This window comes from Schistocerca serialis, chromosome 3 (assembly GCF_023864345.2).
Source record: "Schistocerca serialis cubense isolate TAMUIC-IGC-003099 chromosome 3, iqSchSeri2.2, whole genome shotgun sequence".
NCBI lineage: Eukaryota > Metazoa > Arthropoda > Insecta > Orthoptera > Acrididae > Schistocerca > Schistocerca serialis.
The window spans coordinates 1,098,973,143-1,098,990,267 of NC_064640.1; positions in this window are offsets into that span (position 1 = coordinate 1,098,973,143).

The following is a 17,125-nucleotide window of genomic DNA, read 5'->3' on the forward strand; positions in this document are numbered from 1 at the left end:
TATTGCAACGGAGTTAAATACAAAAGGCACAATGCCGACTTAAGTACAAGAAGACTGACTCTTCTTACTGACTATTTTGAACCATTCCTGTGACACTAGTTATAGATTACGATGCTTCACTTCAGGTTTACTGTATCCCTCTGACCTTCTTATTAACGATGAAACACAGATATTGCATCGGAATTAAATACAAAAGGCACAATGCCGACTTAAGTACAAGAAGACTGACTCTTCTCACTGACTATGTTTGGAACCATTCCTGTGGCACTAGTTATAGATTCCGATGCTTCACTTCTGGTTTACTGTATCCCTTGGACCTTCGTATTGACGATGAAACACAGAAATTGCATGGGAATTAAATACAAAAGGCACAATGCCCAATGAAGTACAAGAAGACTGACTCTTCTTACTGACTATGTTTTGAACCATTCCTGTGATACTAGTTATGGATTCCGATGCTTCACTTCAGGTTTACTGTATCCCTTGGACCTTCGTATTGACGAAGAAACACTGAAATTGCATCGGTATTAAATACAAAAGGTACAGTGCCGACCTAAGTACGAGAAGACTGACTCCTCTTACCGACTATACCTTGATTCATTCCTGTGACACTAGTTATAGATTCCGATGCTTCACTTCAGGTTTACTGTATCCCTTGGACCTTATTATTGACGCTGAGACACAGAAATTGCATCGGAATTAAATACAAAAGGCACAATGCCGACTAAAGGACAAGAAGACTGGATCTTCTTACTGCCTATGGTTTGAACCATTCCTGTGACACTAGTTATAGATTCCGATGCTTCACTTCATGTTTACTGTATCCCTCTGACCTTCTCATTGACGATGAAACACAGAAATTGCATCTGAATTAAGTACAAAAGGCACAATGCCGACTTAAGTGCAAGAAGACTGACTCTTCTTACTGTCTGTGTTTTGAACCATTCCTGTGACACTAGTTATAGATTCCGATGCTTCACACAAGGTTTACTGTATCCCTTGGACCTTCTTATTGACGATGAAACACCGAAATTGCATCGGAATTAAATAGAAAAGGCACAATCCCGACTTAGGTACAAGACGACTGTCTCTTCTTACTGTCTATGTTTTGAACCATTTTCTGTGACACTAGTTATGGATTCCGATGCTTCACTTCAGGTTTACTGTATCCCTTGGACCTTCTTATTGACGATGAAACACAGATATTGCATCGGAATGAAATACAAAAGGCACAATGCTGACTTATGTACAAGAACACTGACTCTTCTTGCTGACTATATATTGATCCATTCCTGTGACACTAGTTATAGATTCGGATGCTTCACTTCAGGTTTACTGTATACCTTGGACCTTCTTATTGACGACGAAACACAGAAATTGCGTCGGAATTAAATACAAAAGGCACAATGCCGACTTACGTACAAGAAGACTGACTCTTCTTACTGACTATGATTTGAACAATTCCTGTGACACTAGTTGTAGATCCCGATGCTTCACTTCAGGTTTACTGTATCCCTCTGACGTTCTTATTAACGATGAAACACAGATATTGCATCGGAATTAAATACAAAAGGCACAATGCTGACTTAAGTACAAGAAGACAGGCTCTTCTTACTGGCTATGTTTTGAACCATTCCTGTGACACTAGTTATAGATTACGATGCTTCACTTCCGGTTTACTGTATCCCTTGGAGCTTCGTATTGACGATGAAACACAGAAATTGCATCGGAATTAAATAGAAAAGGCACAATGCCGTCTTAAGTACAAGCAGACTGACTCATCTTAGTGTCTATGTTTTGAACCATTCCTGTGAAGCTAGTTAAAGATTCCGATGCTTCACTTCAGGTTTACTGTATCCGTTGGAGCTTCTTATTGACGATGAAACACAGAAATTGCATCGGAATTGAATACAAAAGGCACAATGCCTACTTAAGTTCAAGATGACTGGCTCTTCTTACTGAGTATGTTTTGAACCATTCCTGTGACACTAGTTGTAGATTCCGAGGCTTCACTTCAGGTTTACTGTATCCCTAGGACCTTCTCATTGACGATGAAACACAGAAATTGCATCGGAACTAAATACAAAAGGCACAATGCCGACTTAAGTATAAGAAGACTGACTCTTTACTGCTGTCTATGTTTGAACCATTCCTGTGACATTAGTTATAGATTCCGATGCTTCACTTCAGGGTTACTGTATCCTTTGGACTTTCTTATTGGCGACGAAACACAGAAATTGCATCCTAATTAAATAGAAAATGCACAATGCCAACTTAAGTACAAGAAGAATGACTGTTCTTACTGTCTATGTTTCGAACCATTGCTGTGACACTAGTTATAGATTCCGATGCTTCACCTCAGGTCCACTGTATCCCTCTGACCTTCTTATTGACGATGAAACACAGAAATTGCATCGGAATTAAATAGAAAAGGCACAATGCCGTCTTAAGTACAAGCAGACTGACTCTTCTTAGTGTCTATGTTTTGAACCATTCCTGTGACGCTAGTTATAGATTCCGATGCTTCACTTCAGGTTTACTGTGTCCCTTGGACCTTCTTATTGACGATGAAACACAGATTTTGCATCGGAATTAAATACAAAAGGCAAAATGGCGACTTAAGTACAAGAAGACTGACTCTTCTTACTGACAGTTTTGAACCATTCCTGTGACACTAGATATAGATTCCGATGCTTCACTTCAGGTTTACTGTATCCCTCTGACGTTCTTATTAACGATGAAACGCAGATATTGCATCGGAATTAAATACAAAAGGCACAATGCCGACTTAAGTACAAGAAGACTGACTCTTCTACTGACTATGTTTTGAACCATTCCTGTGACACTAGTTATAGATTCCGATGCTTCACTTCTGGTTTACTGTATCCCTTGGACCGTCGTATTGATGATGAAACACAGAAAATTCATCGGAATTAAATACAAAAGGCACAATGCCGACTTTCGTACAAGAAGGCTGACTCTTCTTACTGACTATGTTTTGAACCATTCCTGTGACACTAGTTATGGATTCCGATGCTTCATTTCAGGTTTACTGTATCCCATGGACCTTCTTATTGACGATGAAACACAGAAATTGCATCGGAATTAGATACAAAAGGCACAATGCCGACTTAAGTACAAAAAGACTGTCTCTTCTTGCTGACTATACCTTGTTCCATTCCTGTGACACTAGTTATAGATTCCGATGCTTCACTTCAGGTTTACTGTATCCCTTGGACCTTCTTATTGACGATGAAACACAGAAATTGCATCGTAATTAAATACAAAAGAAACAATGGCGAATTAAGTACAAGAAGGCTGACTCTTCTTACTGTCTATGTTTTGAACCGTTCCTGTGACACTAGTTACAGAGTCCGATGCTTCACTCCAGATTCACTGTATCCCTTGAACCTTCTTATTGACGATGAAACACAGAAATTGCATCGGAATTAAATAGAAAAGGCACAATGCCGACTTAAGTACAAGAAGACTGACTCTTCCTACTGTCTATGTTTTGACCAATTCCTGTGACACTAGTTATAGATTCCGATGCTTCACCCCAGGTTCACTGTATCCCTCTGACCTTCTTATTGACGATGAAACACAGAAATTGCATCGGAATTAAATACAAAAGGCACAATGCCGTCTTAAGTACAAGCAGACTGACTCTTCTTAATATATATGTTTTGAACCATTCCTGTGACACTAGTTAAAGATTCCGATGCTTCACTTCAGGTTTACTGTATCCCTTGGATCTTCTTATTGACGATGAAACACAGAAATTGCATCGAAAATAAATACAAAGGGCACAATGCCGACTTAAGTACAACAAGACTGACTCTTCTCACTGGATATGTTTTGAACCATTCCTGTAACACTAGTTATAGATTCCGATGCTTCACGTCAGGCTTACTGTATCCCTCTGACCTTCTTATTGACGATGAAACACAGAAATTGCATCGGAATTAAATACAAACGGCACAATGCCGACTTAAGAAGACTTACCCTTCTTACTGACTATGATTTGAACCATTCCTGTGACACTAGTTTTGGATTCCGATGCTTCACTTCAGGTTTATTGTAGTCCTTGGACCTTCTTATTGACGATGAAACACAGAAATTGCATCGGAATTAAATACAAAAGGCACAATGTCGACTTAAGTACAAGAAGAATGACTCTTCTTACTGACTATATCTTGATCCATTCCTGTGACACTAGTTATAGATTCCGATGCTTCACTTCGGGATTACTGTATCCCTTGGACCTTCTTATTGACGATGAAACACAGGAATTGCATCGGAATTGAATACAAAAGCCACAATGCAGACTTAAGTACAAGAAGACTGACTCTTCTTACTGACTATGATTTGAACCATTCCTGTGACACTAGTTGTAGATTCGGATGCTTCACTTCAGGTTTATTGTATCCCTCTGACCTTCTTATTAACGATGAAACACAGATATTGCATCGGAATTAAATACAAAAGGCACAATGCCAACATAAGTACAAGCAGACTGACTCTTCTTACTGACTATGATTTGATCCATTCCTGTGACACTAGTTATAGATTCCGATGCTTCACCTCAGGTTCACTGTATCCCTCTGACCTTCTAATTGACGATGAAACACAGAAATTGCATCGGAATTGAATAGAAAAGGCACAATGCCGTCTTAAGTACAAGCAGACTGACTCTTCTTAGTGTCTACGTTTTGAACCATTCCTGTGACACTAGTTAAAGATTCCGATGCTTCACTTCAGGTTTGCTGTATCCCTTGGACCTTCTTATTGACGATGAAACACAGAAATTGCATCGAAAATAAATACAAAAGGCAATATGCCGACCTAAGTACAACAAGACTGACTCTTCTTACTGGATATGTTTTGAACCATTCCTGTGACACTAGTTATAGATTCCGATGCTACACTTCAGATTTAGTGTATCCCTCTGACCTTCTTATTGACGATGAAACACAGAAATTGCATCGGAAATAAATACAAAAGGCACAATACCGACTTAAGTACATGTAGACTGAATCTTCCTACTGTCTATGTTTAGAACCAATCCTGTGACACTAGTTATAGATTCCGATGCTTCATTTCAGGATTACTGCATCCCTCGGACCTTCTTAATGACGATGAAACACAGATAGTGCATCGGAATTAAATACAAAAGGTACAATGCCAACTTATGAAGAAGAAGACTGACTCTTCCTACTGTCTATGTTTTGAACCATTCCTGTGACACTAGTTATAGTTTCCGATGCTTCACCTCAGGTTCACTCTATCCCTTGGACCTTCTTATTGACGATGAAACACAGAAATTGCAACGGAGTTAAATAAAAAAGACACAATGCCGACTTAAGTACAAGAAGACTGACTCTTCTTACTGACTGTTTTGAACCATTCCTGTGACACTAGTTATAGATTACGATGCTTCACTTCAGGTTTACTGTATTCCTCTGACCTTCTTATTAACGATGAAACACAAATATTGCATCGGAATTAAATACAAAAGGCACAATGCCGACTTAAGTACAAGAAGACTGACTCTTCTTACTGACTATGTTTTGAACCATTCCTGTGTCACTAGTTATAGATTCCGATGCTTCACTTCCGGTTTACTGTATCCCTTGGACCTTCGTATTGACGATGAAACACAGAAATTGCATGGGAATTAAATACAAAAGGCACAATGCCCAATGAAGTACAAGAAGACTAACTCTTCTTACTGACTATGTTTTGAACCATTCCTGTGATACTAGTTATGGATTCCGATGCTTCACTTCAGGTTTACTGTATCCCATGGACCTTCTTATTGACGATGAAACACAGAAATTGCATCGGAATTAGATACAAAAGGCACAATGCCGACTTAAGTACAAAAAGACTGTCTCTTCTTGCTGACTATACCTTGTTCCATTCCTGTGACACTAGTTATAGATTCCGATGCTTCACTTCAGGTTTACTGTATCCCTTGGACCTTCTTATTGACGATGAAACACAGAAATTGCATCGTAATTAAATACAAAAGAAACAATGGCGAATTAAGTACAAGAAGGCTGACTCTTCTTACTGTCTATGTTTTGAACCGTTCCTGTGACACTAGTTACAGAGTCCGATGCTTCACTCCAGGTTCACTGTATCCCTTGAACCTTCTTATTGACGATGAAACACAGAAATTGCATCGGAATTAAATAGAAAAGGCACAATGCCGACTTAAGTACAAGAAGACTGACTCTTCCTACTGTCTATGTTTTGACCCATTCCTGTGACACTAGTTATAGATTCCGATGCTTCACCTCAGGTTCACTGTATCCCTCTGACCTTCTTATTGACGATGAAACACAGAAATTGCATCGGAATTAAATACAAAAGGCAAAATGGCGACTTAAGTACAAGAAGACTGACTCTTCTTACTGACAGTTTTGAACCATTCCTGTGACACTAGATATAGATTCCGATGCTTCACTTCAGGTTTACTGTATCCCTCTGACGTTCTTATTAACGATGAAACGCAGATATTGCATCGGAATTAAATACAAAAGGCACAATGCCGACTTAAGTACAAGAAGACTGACTCTTCTACTGACTATGTTTTGAACCATTTCTGTGACACTAGTTATGGATTCCGATGCTTCACTTCAGGTTTACTGTATCCCTTGGACCGTCGTATTGATGATGAAACACAGATATTTCATCGGAATTAAATACAAAAGGCACAATTCCGACATTCGTACAAGAAGGCTGACTCTTCTTACTGACTATGTTTTGAACCATTCCTGTGACACTAGTTATGGGTTCCGATGCTTCATTTCAGGTTTACTGTATCCCATGGACCTTCTTATTGACGATGAAACACAGAAATTGCATCGGAATTAGATACAAAAGGCACAATGCCGACTTAAGTACAAAATGACTGTCTCTTCTTGCTGACTATACCTTGTTCCATTCCTGTGACACTAGTTATAGATTCCGATGCTTCACTTCAGGTTTACTGTATCCCTTGGACCTTCTTATTGACGATGAAACACAGATATTGCATCGTAATTAAATACAAAAGAAACAATGGCGAATTAAGTACAAGAAGGCTGACTCTTCTTACTGTATATGTTTTGACCCATTCCTGTGACACTAGTTATAGATTCCGATGCTTCACCTCAGGTTCACTGTATCCCTCTGACCTTCTTATTGACGATGAAACACAGAAATTGCATCGGAATTAAATACAAAAGGCACAATGCCGTCTTAAGTACAAGCAGACTGACTCTTCTTAATATGTATGTTTTGAACCATTCCTGTGACACTAGTTAAAGATTCCGATGCTTCACTTCAGGTTTACTGTATCCCTTGGACCTTCTTATAGACGATGAAACACAGAAATTGCATCGAAAATAAATACAAAGGGCACAATGCCGACTTAAGTACAACAAGACTGACTCTTCTCACTGGATATGTTTTGAACCATTCCTGTAACACTAGTTATAGATTCCGATGCTTCACGTCAGGCCTACTGTATCCCTCTGACCTTCTTATTGACGATGAAACACAGAAATTGCATCGGAATTAAATACAAAAGGCACAATGCCGACTTAAGAAGACTTACCCTTCTTACTGACTATGATTTGAACCATTCCTGTGACACTAGTTTTGGATTCCGATGCTTCACTTCAGGTTTATTGTATTCCTTGGACCTTCTTATTGACGATGAAACACAGAAATTGCATCGGAATTAAATACAAAAGGCACAATGTCGACTTAAGTACAAGAAGAATGACTCTTCTTACTGACTATATCTTGATCCATTCCTGTGACACTAGTTATAGATTCCGATGCTTCACTTCGGGATTACTGTATCCCTTGGACCTTCTTATTAACGATGAAACACAGATATTGCATCGGAATTAAATACAAAAGGCACAATGCCAACTTAAGTACAAGCAGACTGACTCTTCTTACTGACTATGTTTTGATCCATTCCTGTGACACTAGTTATAGATTCCGATGCTTCACCTCAGGTTCACTGTATCCCTCTGACCTTCTTATTGACGATGAAACACAGAAATTGCATCGGAATTGAATAGAAAAGGCACAAAGCCATCTTAAGTACAAGCAGACTGACTCTTCTTAGTGTCTATGTTTTGAACCAATCCTGTGACACTAGTTAAAGATTCCGATGCTTCACTTCAGGTTTGCTGTATCCCTTGGACCTTCTTATTGACGATGAAACACAGAAATTGCATCGAAAATAAATACAAAAGGCACAATGCCGAATTAAGTACAACAAGACTGACTCTTCTTACTGGATATGTTTTGAACCATTCCTGTGACACTAGTTATAGATTCCGATGCTACACTTCAGGTTTAGTGTATCCCTCTGACCTTCTTATTGACGATGAAACACAGAAATTGCATCGGAAATAAATACAAAAGGCACAATACCGACTTAAGTACATGTAGACTGAATCTTCCTACTGTCTATGTTTTGAACCAATCCTGTGACACTAGTTATAGATTCCGATGCTTCATTTCAGGATTACTGCATCCCTCGGACCTTCTTAATGACGATGAAACACAGATAGTGCATCGGAATTAAATACAAAAGGTACAATGCCAACTTAAGTAGAAGAAGACTGACTCTTCCTACTGTCTATGTTTTGAACCATTCCTGTGACACTAGTCATAGTATCCGATGCATCACCTCAGGTTCACTCTATCCCTTGGACCTTCGTATTGACGATGAAACACAGAAATTGCATGGGAATTAAATACAAAAGGCACAATGCCCAATGAAGTACAAGAAGACTGACTCTTCTTACTGACTATGTTTTGAACCATTCCTGTGATACTAGTTATGGATTCCGATGCTTCACTTCAGGTTTACTGTATCCCTGGGACCTTCGTATTGACGAAGAAACACTGAAATTGCATCGGTATTAATTACAAAAGGCACAGTGCCGACCTAAGTACGAGAAGACTGACTCCTCTTACCGACTATACCTTGATTCATTCCTGTGACACTAGTTATAGATTCCGATGCTTCACTTCAGGTTTACTGTATCCCTTGGACCTTATTAATGACGATGAGACACAGAAATTGCATCGGAATTAAATACAAAAGGCACAATGCCGACTAAAGGACAAGAAGACTGGATCTTCTTACTGCCTATGGTTTGAACCATTCCTGTGACACTAGTTATAGATTCCGATGCTTCACTTCATGTTTACTGTATCCCTCTGACCTTCTCATTGACGATGAAACACAGAAATTGCATCTGAATTAAATACAAAAGGCACAATGCCGACTTAAGTGCAAGAAGACTGACTCTTCTTACTGTCTGTGTTTTGAACCATTCCTGTGACACTAGTTATAGATTCCGATGCTTCACACAAGGTTTACTGTATCCCTTGGACCTTCTTATTGACGATGAAACACCGAAATTGCATCGGAATTAAATAGAAAAGGCACAATCCCAACTTAGGTACAAGACGACTGTCTCTTCTTACTGTCTATGTTTTGAACCATTTTCTGTGACACTAGTTATGGATTCCGATGCTTCACTTCAGGTTTACTGTATCCCTTGGACCTTCTTATTGACGATGAAACACAGAAATTGCATCGGAATGAAATACAAAAGCACAATGCTGACTTATGTACAAGAACACTGACTCTTCTTGCTGACTATATATTGATCCATTCCTGTGACACTAGTTATAGATTCGGATGCTTCACTTCAGGTTTACTGTATACCTTGGACCTTCTTATTGACGACGAAACACAGAAATTGCGTCGGAATTAAATACAAAAGGCACAATGCCGACTTACGTACAAGAAGACTGACTCTTCTTACTGACTATGATTTGAACAATTCCTGTGACACTAGTTGTAGATCCCGATGCTTCACTTCAGGTTTACTGTATCCCTCTGACGTTCTTATTAACGATGAAACACAGATATTGCATCGGAATTAAATACAAAAGGCACAATGCTGACTTAAGTACAAGAAGACAGGCTCTTCTTACTGGCTATGTTTGAACCATTCCTGTGACACTAGTTATAGATTACGATGCTTCACTTCCGGTTTACTGTATCCCTTTGACCTTCGTATTGACGATGAAACACAGAAATTGCATCGGAATTAAATAGAAAAGGCACAATGCCGTCTTAAGTACAAGCAGACTGACTCATCTTAGTGTCTATGTTTTGAACCATTCCTGTGACGCTAGTTAAAGATTCCGATGCTTCACTTCAGGTTTACTGTATCCGTTGGAGCTTCTTATTGACGATGAAACACAGAAATTGCATCGGAATTGAATACAAAAGGCACAATGCCTACTTAAGTTCAAGATGACTGGCTCTTCTTACTGAGTATGTTTTGAACCATTCCTGTGACACTAGTTGTAGATTCCGAGGCTTCACTTCAGGTTTACTGTATCCCTCTGACCTTCTTATTGACGATGAAACACAGAAATTGCATCGGAATTAAATAGAAAAGGCACAATGCCGTCTTAAGTACAAGCAGACTGACTCTTCTTAGTGTCTATGTTTTGAACCATTCCTGTGACGCTAGTTATAGATTCCGATGCTTCACTTCAGGTTTACTGTGTCCCTTGGACCTTCTTATTGACGATGAAACACAGATATTGCATCGGAATTAAATACAAAAGGCAAAATGGCGACTTAAGTACAAGAAGACTGACTCTTCTTACTGACAGTTTTGAACCATTCCTGTGACACTCGATATAGATTCCGATGCTTCACTTCAGGTTTACTGTATACCTCTGACGTTCTTATTAACGATGAAACGCAGATATTGCATCGGAATTAAATACAAAAGGCACAATGCCGACTTAAGTACAAGAAGACTGACTCTTCTACTGACTATGTTTTGATCCATTCCTGTGACACTAGTTATAGATTCCGATGCTTCACTTCTGGTTTACTGTATCCCTTGGACCGTCGTATTGATGATGAAACACAGAAATTTCATCGGAATTAAATACAAAAGGCACAATGCCGACTTTCGTACAAGAAGGCTGACTCTTCTTACTGACTATGTTTTGAACCATTCCTGTGACACTAGTTATGGATTCCGATGCTTCATTTCAGGTTTACTGTATCCCATGGACCTTCTTATTGACGATGAAACACAGAAATTGCATCGGAATTAGATACAAAAGGCACAATGCCGACTTAAGTACAAAAAGACTGTCTCTTCTTGCTGACTATACCTTGTTCCATTCCTGTGACACTAGTTATAGATTCCGATGCTTCACTTCAGGTTTACTGTATCCCTTGGACCTTCTTATTGACGATGAAACACAGAAATTGCATCGTAATTAAATACAAAAGAAACAATGGCGAATTAAGTACAAGAAGGCTGACTCTTCTTACTGTCTATGTTTTGAACCGTTCCTGTGACACTAGTTACAGAGTCCGATGCTTCACTCCAGGTTCACTGTATCCCTTGAACCTTCTTATTGACGATGAAACACAGAAATTGCATCGGAATTAAATAGAAAAGGCACAATGCCGACTTAAGTACAAGAAGACTGACTCTTCCTACTGTCTATGTTTTGACCCATTCCTGTGACACTAGTTATAGATTCCGATGCTTCACCTCAGGTTCACTGTATCCCTCTGACCTTCTTATTGACGATGAAACACAGAAATTGCATCGGAATTAAATACAAAAGGCACAATGCCGTCTTAAGTACAAGCAGACTGACTCTTCTTAATATGTATGTTTTGAACCATTCCTGTGACACTAGTTAAAGATTCCGATGCTTCACTTCAGGTTTACTGTATCCCTTGGACCTTCTTATTGACGATGAAACACAGAAATTGCATCGAAAATAAATACAAAGGGCACAATGCCGACTTAAGTACAACAAGACTGACTCTTCTCACTGGATATGTTTTGAACCATTCCTGTAACACTAGTTATAGATTCCGATGCTTCACGTCAGGCTTATTGTATCCCTCTGACCTTCTTATTGACGATGAAACACAGAAATTGCATCGGAATTAAATACAAAAGGCACAATGCCGACTTAAGAAGACTTACCCTTCTTACTGACTATGATTTGAACCATTCCTGTGACACTAGTTTTGGATTCCGATGCTTCACTTCAGGTTTATTGTATTCCTTGGACCTTCTTATTGACGATGAAACACAGAAATTGCATCGGAATTAAATACAAAAGGCACAATGTCGACTTAAGTACAAGAAGAATGACTCTTCTTACTGACTATATCTTGATCCATTCCTGTGACACTAGTTATAGATTCCGATGCTTCACTTCGGGATTACTGTATCCCTTGGACCTTCTTATTGACGATGAAACACAGGAATTGCATCGGAATTGAATACAAAAGCCACAATGCAGACTTAAGTACAAGAAGACTGACTCTTCTTACTGACTATGATTTGAACCATTCCTGTGACACTAGTTGTAGATTCCGATGCTTCACTTCAGGTTTATTGTATCCCTCTGACCTTCTTATTAACAATGAAACACAGATATTGCATCGGCATTAAATACAAAAGGCACAATGCCAACTTAAGTACAAGCAGACTGACTCTTCTTACTGACTATGATTTGATCCATTCCTGTGACACTAGTTATAGATTCCGATGCTTCACCTCAGGTTCACTGTATCCCTCTGACCTTCTTATTGACGATGAAACACAGAAATTGCATCGGAATTGAATAGAAAAGGCACAATGCCGTCTTAAGTACAAGCAGACTGACTCTTCTTAGTGTCTACGTTTGGAACCATTCCTGTGACACTAGTTAAAGATTCCGATGCTTCACTTCAGGTTTGCTGTATCCCTTGGACCTTCTTATTGACGATGAAACACAGAAATTGCATCGAAAATAAATACAAAAGGCACAATGCCGACCTAAGTACAACAAGACTGACTCTTCTTACTGGATATGTTTTGAACCATTCCTGTGACACTAGTTATAGATTCCGATGCTACACTTCAGGTTTAGTGTATCCCTCTGACCTTCTTATTGACGATGAAACACAGAAATTGCATCGGAAATAAATACAAAAGGCACAATACCGACTTAAGTACATGTAGACTGAATCTTCCTACTGTCTATGTTTTGAACCAATCCTGTGACACTAGTTATAGATTCCGATGCTTCATTTCAGGATTACTGCATCCCTCGGACCTTCTTAATGACGATGAAACACAGATAGTGCATCGGAATTAAATACAAAAGGTACAATGCCAACTTAAGTAGAAGAAGACTGACTCTTCCTACTGTCTATGTTTTGAACCATTCCTGTGACACTAGTCATAGTATCCGATGCATCACCTCAGGTTCACTCTATCCCTTGGACCTTCGTATTGACGATGAAACACAGAAATTGCATGGGAATTAAATACAAAAGGCACAATGCCCAATGAAGTACAAGAAGACTGACTCTTCTTACTGACTATGTTTTGAACCATTCCTGTGATACTAGTTATGGATTCCGATGCTTCACTTCAGGTTTACTGTATCCCTGGGACCTTCGTATTGACGAAGAAACACTGAAATTGCATCGGTATTAATTACAAAAGGCACAGTGCCGACCTAAGTACGAGAAGACTGACTCCTCTTACCGACTATACCTTGATTCATTCCTGTGACACTAGTTATAGATTCCGATGCTTCACTTCAGGTTTACTGTATCCCTTGGACCTTATTAATGACGATGAGACACAGAAATTGCATCGGAATTAAATACAAAAGGCACAATGCCGACTAAAGGACAAGAAGACTGGATCTTCTTACTGCCTATGGTTTGAACCATTCCTGTGACACTAGTTATAGATTCCGATGCTTCACTTCATGTTTACTGTATCCCTCTGACCTTCTCATTGACGATGAAACACAGAAATTGCATCTGAATTAAATACAAAAGGCACAATGCCGACTTAAGTGCAAGAAGACTGACTCTTCTTACTGTCTGTGTTTTGAACCATTCCTGTGACACTAGTTATAGATTCCGATGCTTCACACAAGGTTTACTGTATCCCTTGGACCTTCTTATTGACGATGAAACACCGAAATTGCATCGGAATTAAATAGAAAAGGCACAATCCCAACTTAGGTACAAGACGACTGTCTCTTCTTACTGTCTATGTTTTGAACCATTTTCTGTGACACTAGTTATGGATTCCGATGCTTCACTTCAGGTTTACTGTATCCCTTGGACCTTCTTATTGACGATGAAACACAGAAATTGCATCGGAATGAAATACAAAAGCACAATGCTGACTTATGTACAAGAACACTGACTCTTCTTGCTGACTATATATTGATCCATTCCTGTGACACTAGTTATAGATTCGGATGCTTCACTTCAGGTTTACTGTATACCTTGGACCTTCTTATTGACGACGAAACACAGAAATTGCGTCGGAATTAAATACAAAAGGCACAATGCCGACTTACGTACAAGAAGACTGACTCTTCTTACTGACTATGATTTGAACAATTCCTGTGACACTAGTTGTAGATCCCGATGCTTCACTTCAGGTTTACTGTATCCCTCTGACGTTCTTATTAACGATGAAACACAGATATTGCATCGGAATTAAATACAAAAGGCACAATGCTGACTTAAGTACAAGAAGACAGGCTCTTCTTACTGGCTATGTTTGAACCATTCCTGTGACACTAGTTATAGATTACGATGCTTCACTTCCGGTTTACTGTATCCCTTTGACCTTCGTATTGACGATGAAACACAGAAATTGCATCGGAATTAAATAGAAAAGGCACAATGCCGTCTTAAGTACAAGCAGACTGACTCATCTTAGTGTCTATGTTTTGAACCATTCCTGTGACGCTAGTTAAAGATTCCGATGCTTCACTTCAGGTTTACTGTATCCGTTGGAGCTTCTTATTGACGATGAAACACAGAAATTGCATCGGAATTGAATACAAAAGGCACAATGCCTACTTAAGTTCAAGATGACTGGCTCTTCTTACTGAGTATGTTTTGAACCATTCCTGTGACACTAGTTGTAGATTCCGAGGCTTCACTTCAGGTTTACTGTATCCCTCTGACCTTCTTATTGACGATGAAACACAGAAATTGCATCGGAATTAAATAGAAAAGGCACAATGCCGTCTTAAGTACAAGCAGACTGACTCTTCTTAGTGTCTATGTTTTGAACCATTCCTGTGACGCTAGTTATAGATTCCGATGCTTCACTTCAGGTTTACTGTGTCCCTTGGACCTTCTTATTGACGATGAAACACAGATATTGCATCGGAATTAAATACAAAAGGCAAAATGGCGACTTAAGTACAAGAAGACTGACTCTTCTTACTGACAGTTTTGAACCATTCCTGTGACACTCGATATAGATTCCGATGCTTCACTTCAGGTTTACTGTATACCTCTGACGTTCTTATTAACGATGAAACGCAGATATTGCATCGGAATTAAATACAAAAGGCACAATGCCGACTTAAGTACAAGAAGACTGACTCTTCTACTGACTATGTTTTGATCCATTCCTGTGACACTAGTTATAGATTCCGATGCTTCACTTCTGGTTTACTGTATCCCTTGGACCGTCGTATTGATGATGAAACACAGAAATTTCATCGGAATTAAATACAAAAGGCACAATGCCGACTTTCGTACAAGAAGGCTGACTCTTCTTACTGACTATGTTTTGAACCATTCCTGTGACACTAGTTATGGATTCCGATGCTTCATTTCAGGTTTACTGTATCCCATGGACCTTCTTATTGACGATGAAACACAGAAATTGCATCGGAATTAGATACAAAAGGCACAATGCCGACTTAAGTACAAAAAGACTGTCTCTTCTTGCTGACTATACCTTGTTCCATTCCTGTGACACTAGTTATAGATTCCGATGCTTCACTTCAGGTTTACTGTATCCCTTGGACCTTCTTATTGACGATGAAACACAGAAATTGCATCGTAATTAAATACAAAAGAAACAATGGCGAATTAAGTACAAGAAGGCTGACTCTTCTTACTGTCTATGTTTTGAACCGTTCCTGTGACACTAGTTACAGAGTCCGATGCTTCACTCCAGGTTCACTGTATCCCTTGAACCTTCTTATTGACGATGAAACACAGAAATTGCATCGGAATTAAATAGAAAAGGCACAATGCCGACTTAAGTACAAGAAGACTGACTCTTCCTACTGTCTATGTTTTGACCCATTCCTGTGACACTAGTTATAGATTCCGATGCTTCACCTCAGGTTCACTGTATCCCTCTGACCTTCTTATTGACGATGAAACACAGAAATTGCATCGGAATTAAATACAAAAGGCACAATGCCGTCTTAAGTACAAGCAGACTGACTCTTCTTAATATGTATGTTTTGAACCATTCCTGTGACACTAGTTAAAGATTCCGATGCTTCACTTCAGGTTTACTGTATCCCTTGGACCTTCTTATTGACGATGAAACACAGAAATTGCATCGAAAATAAATACAAAGGGCACAATGCCGACTTAAGTACAACAAGACTGACTCTTCTCACTGGATATGTTTTGAACCATTCCTGTAACACTAGTTATAGATTCCGATGCTTCACGTCAGGCTTATTGTATCCCTCTGACCTTCTTATTGACGATGAAACACAGAAATTGCATCGGAATTAAATACAAAAGGCACAATGCCGACTTAAGAAGACTTACCCTTCTTACTGACTATGATTTGAACCATTCCTGTGACACTAGTTTTGGATTCCGATGCTTCACTTCAGGTTTATTGTATTCCTTGGACCTTCTTATTGACGATGAAACACAGAAATTGCATCGGAATTAAATACAAAAGGCACAATGTCGACTTAAGTACAAGAAGAATGACTCTTCTTACTGACTATATCTTGATCCATTCCTGTGACACTAGTTATAGATTCCGATGCTTCACTTCGGGATTACTGTATCCCTTGGACCTTCTTATTGACGATGAAACACAGGAATTGCATCGGAATTGAATACAAAAGCCACAATGCAGACTTAAGTACAAGAAGACTGACTCTTCTTACTGACTATGATTTGAACCATTCCTGTGACACTAGTTGTAGATTCCGATGCTTCACTTCAGGTTTATTGTAT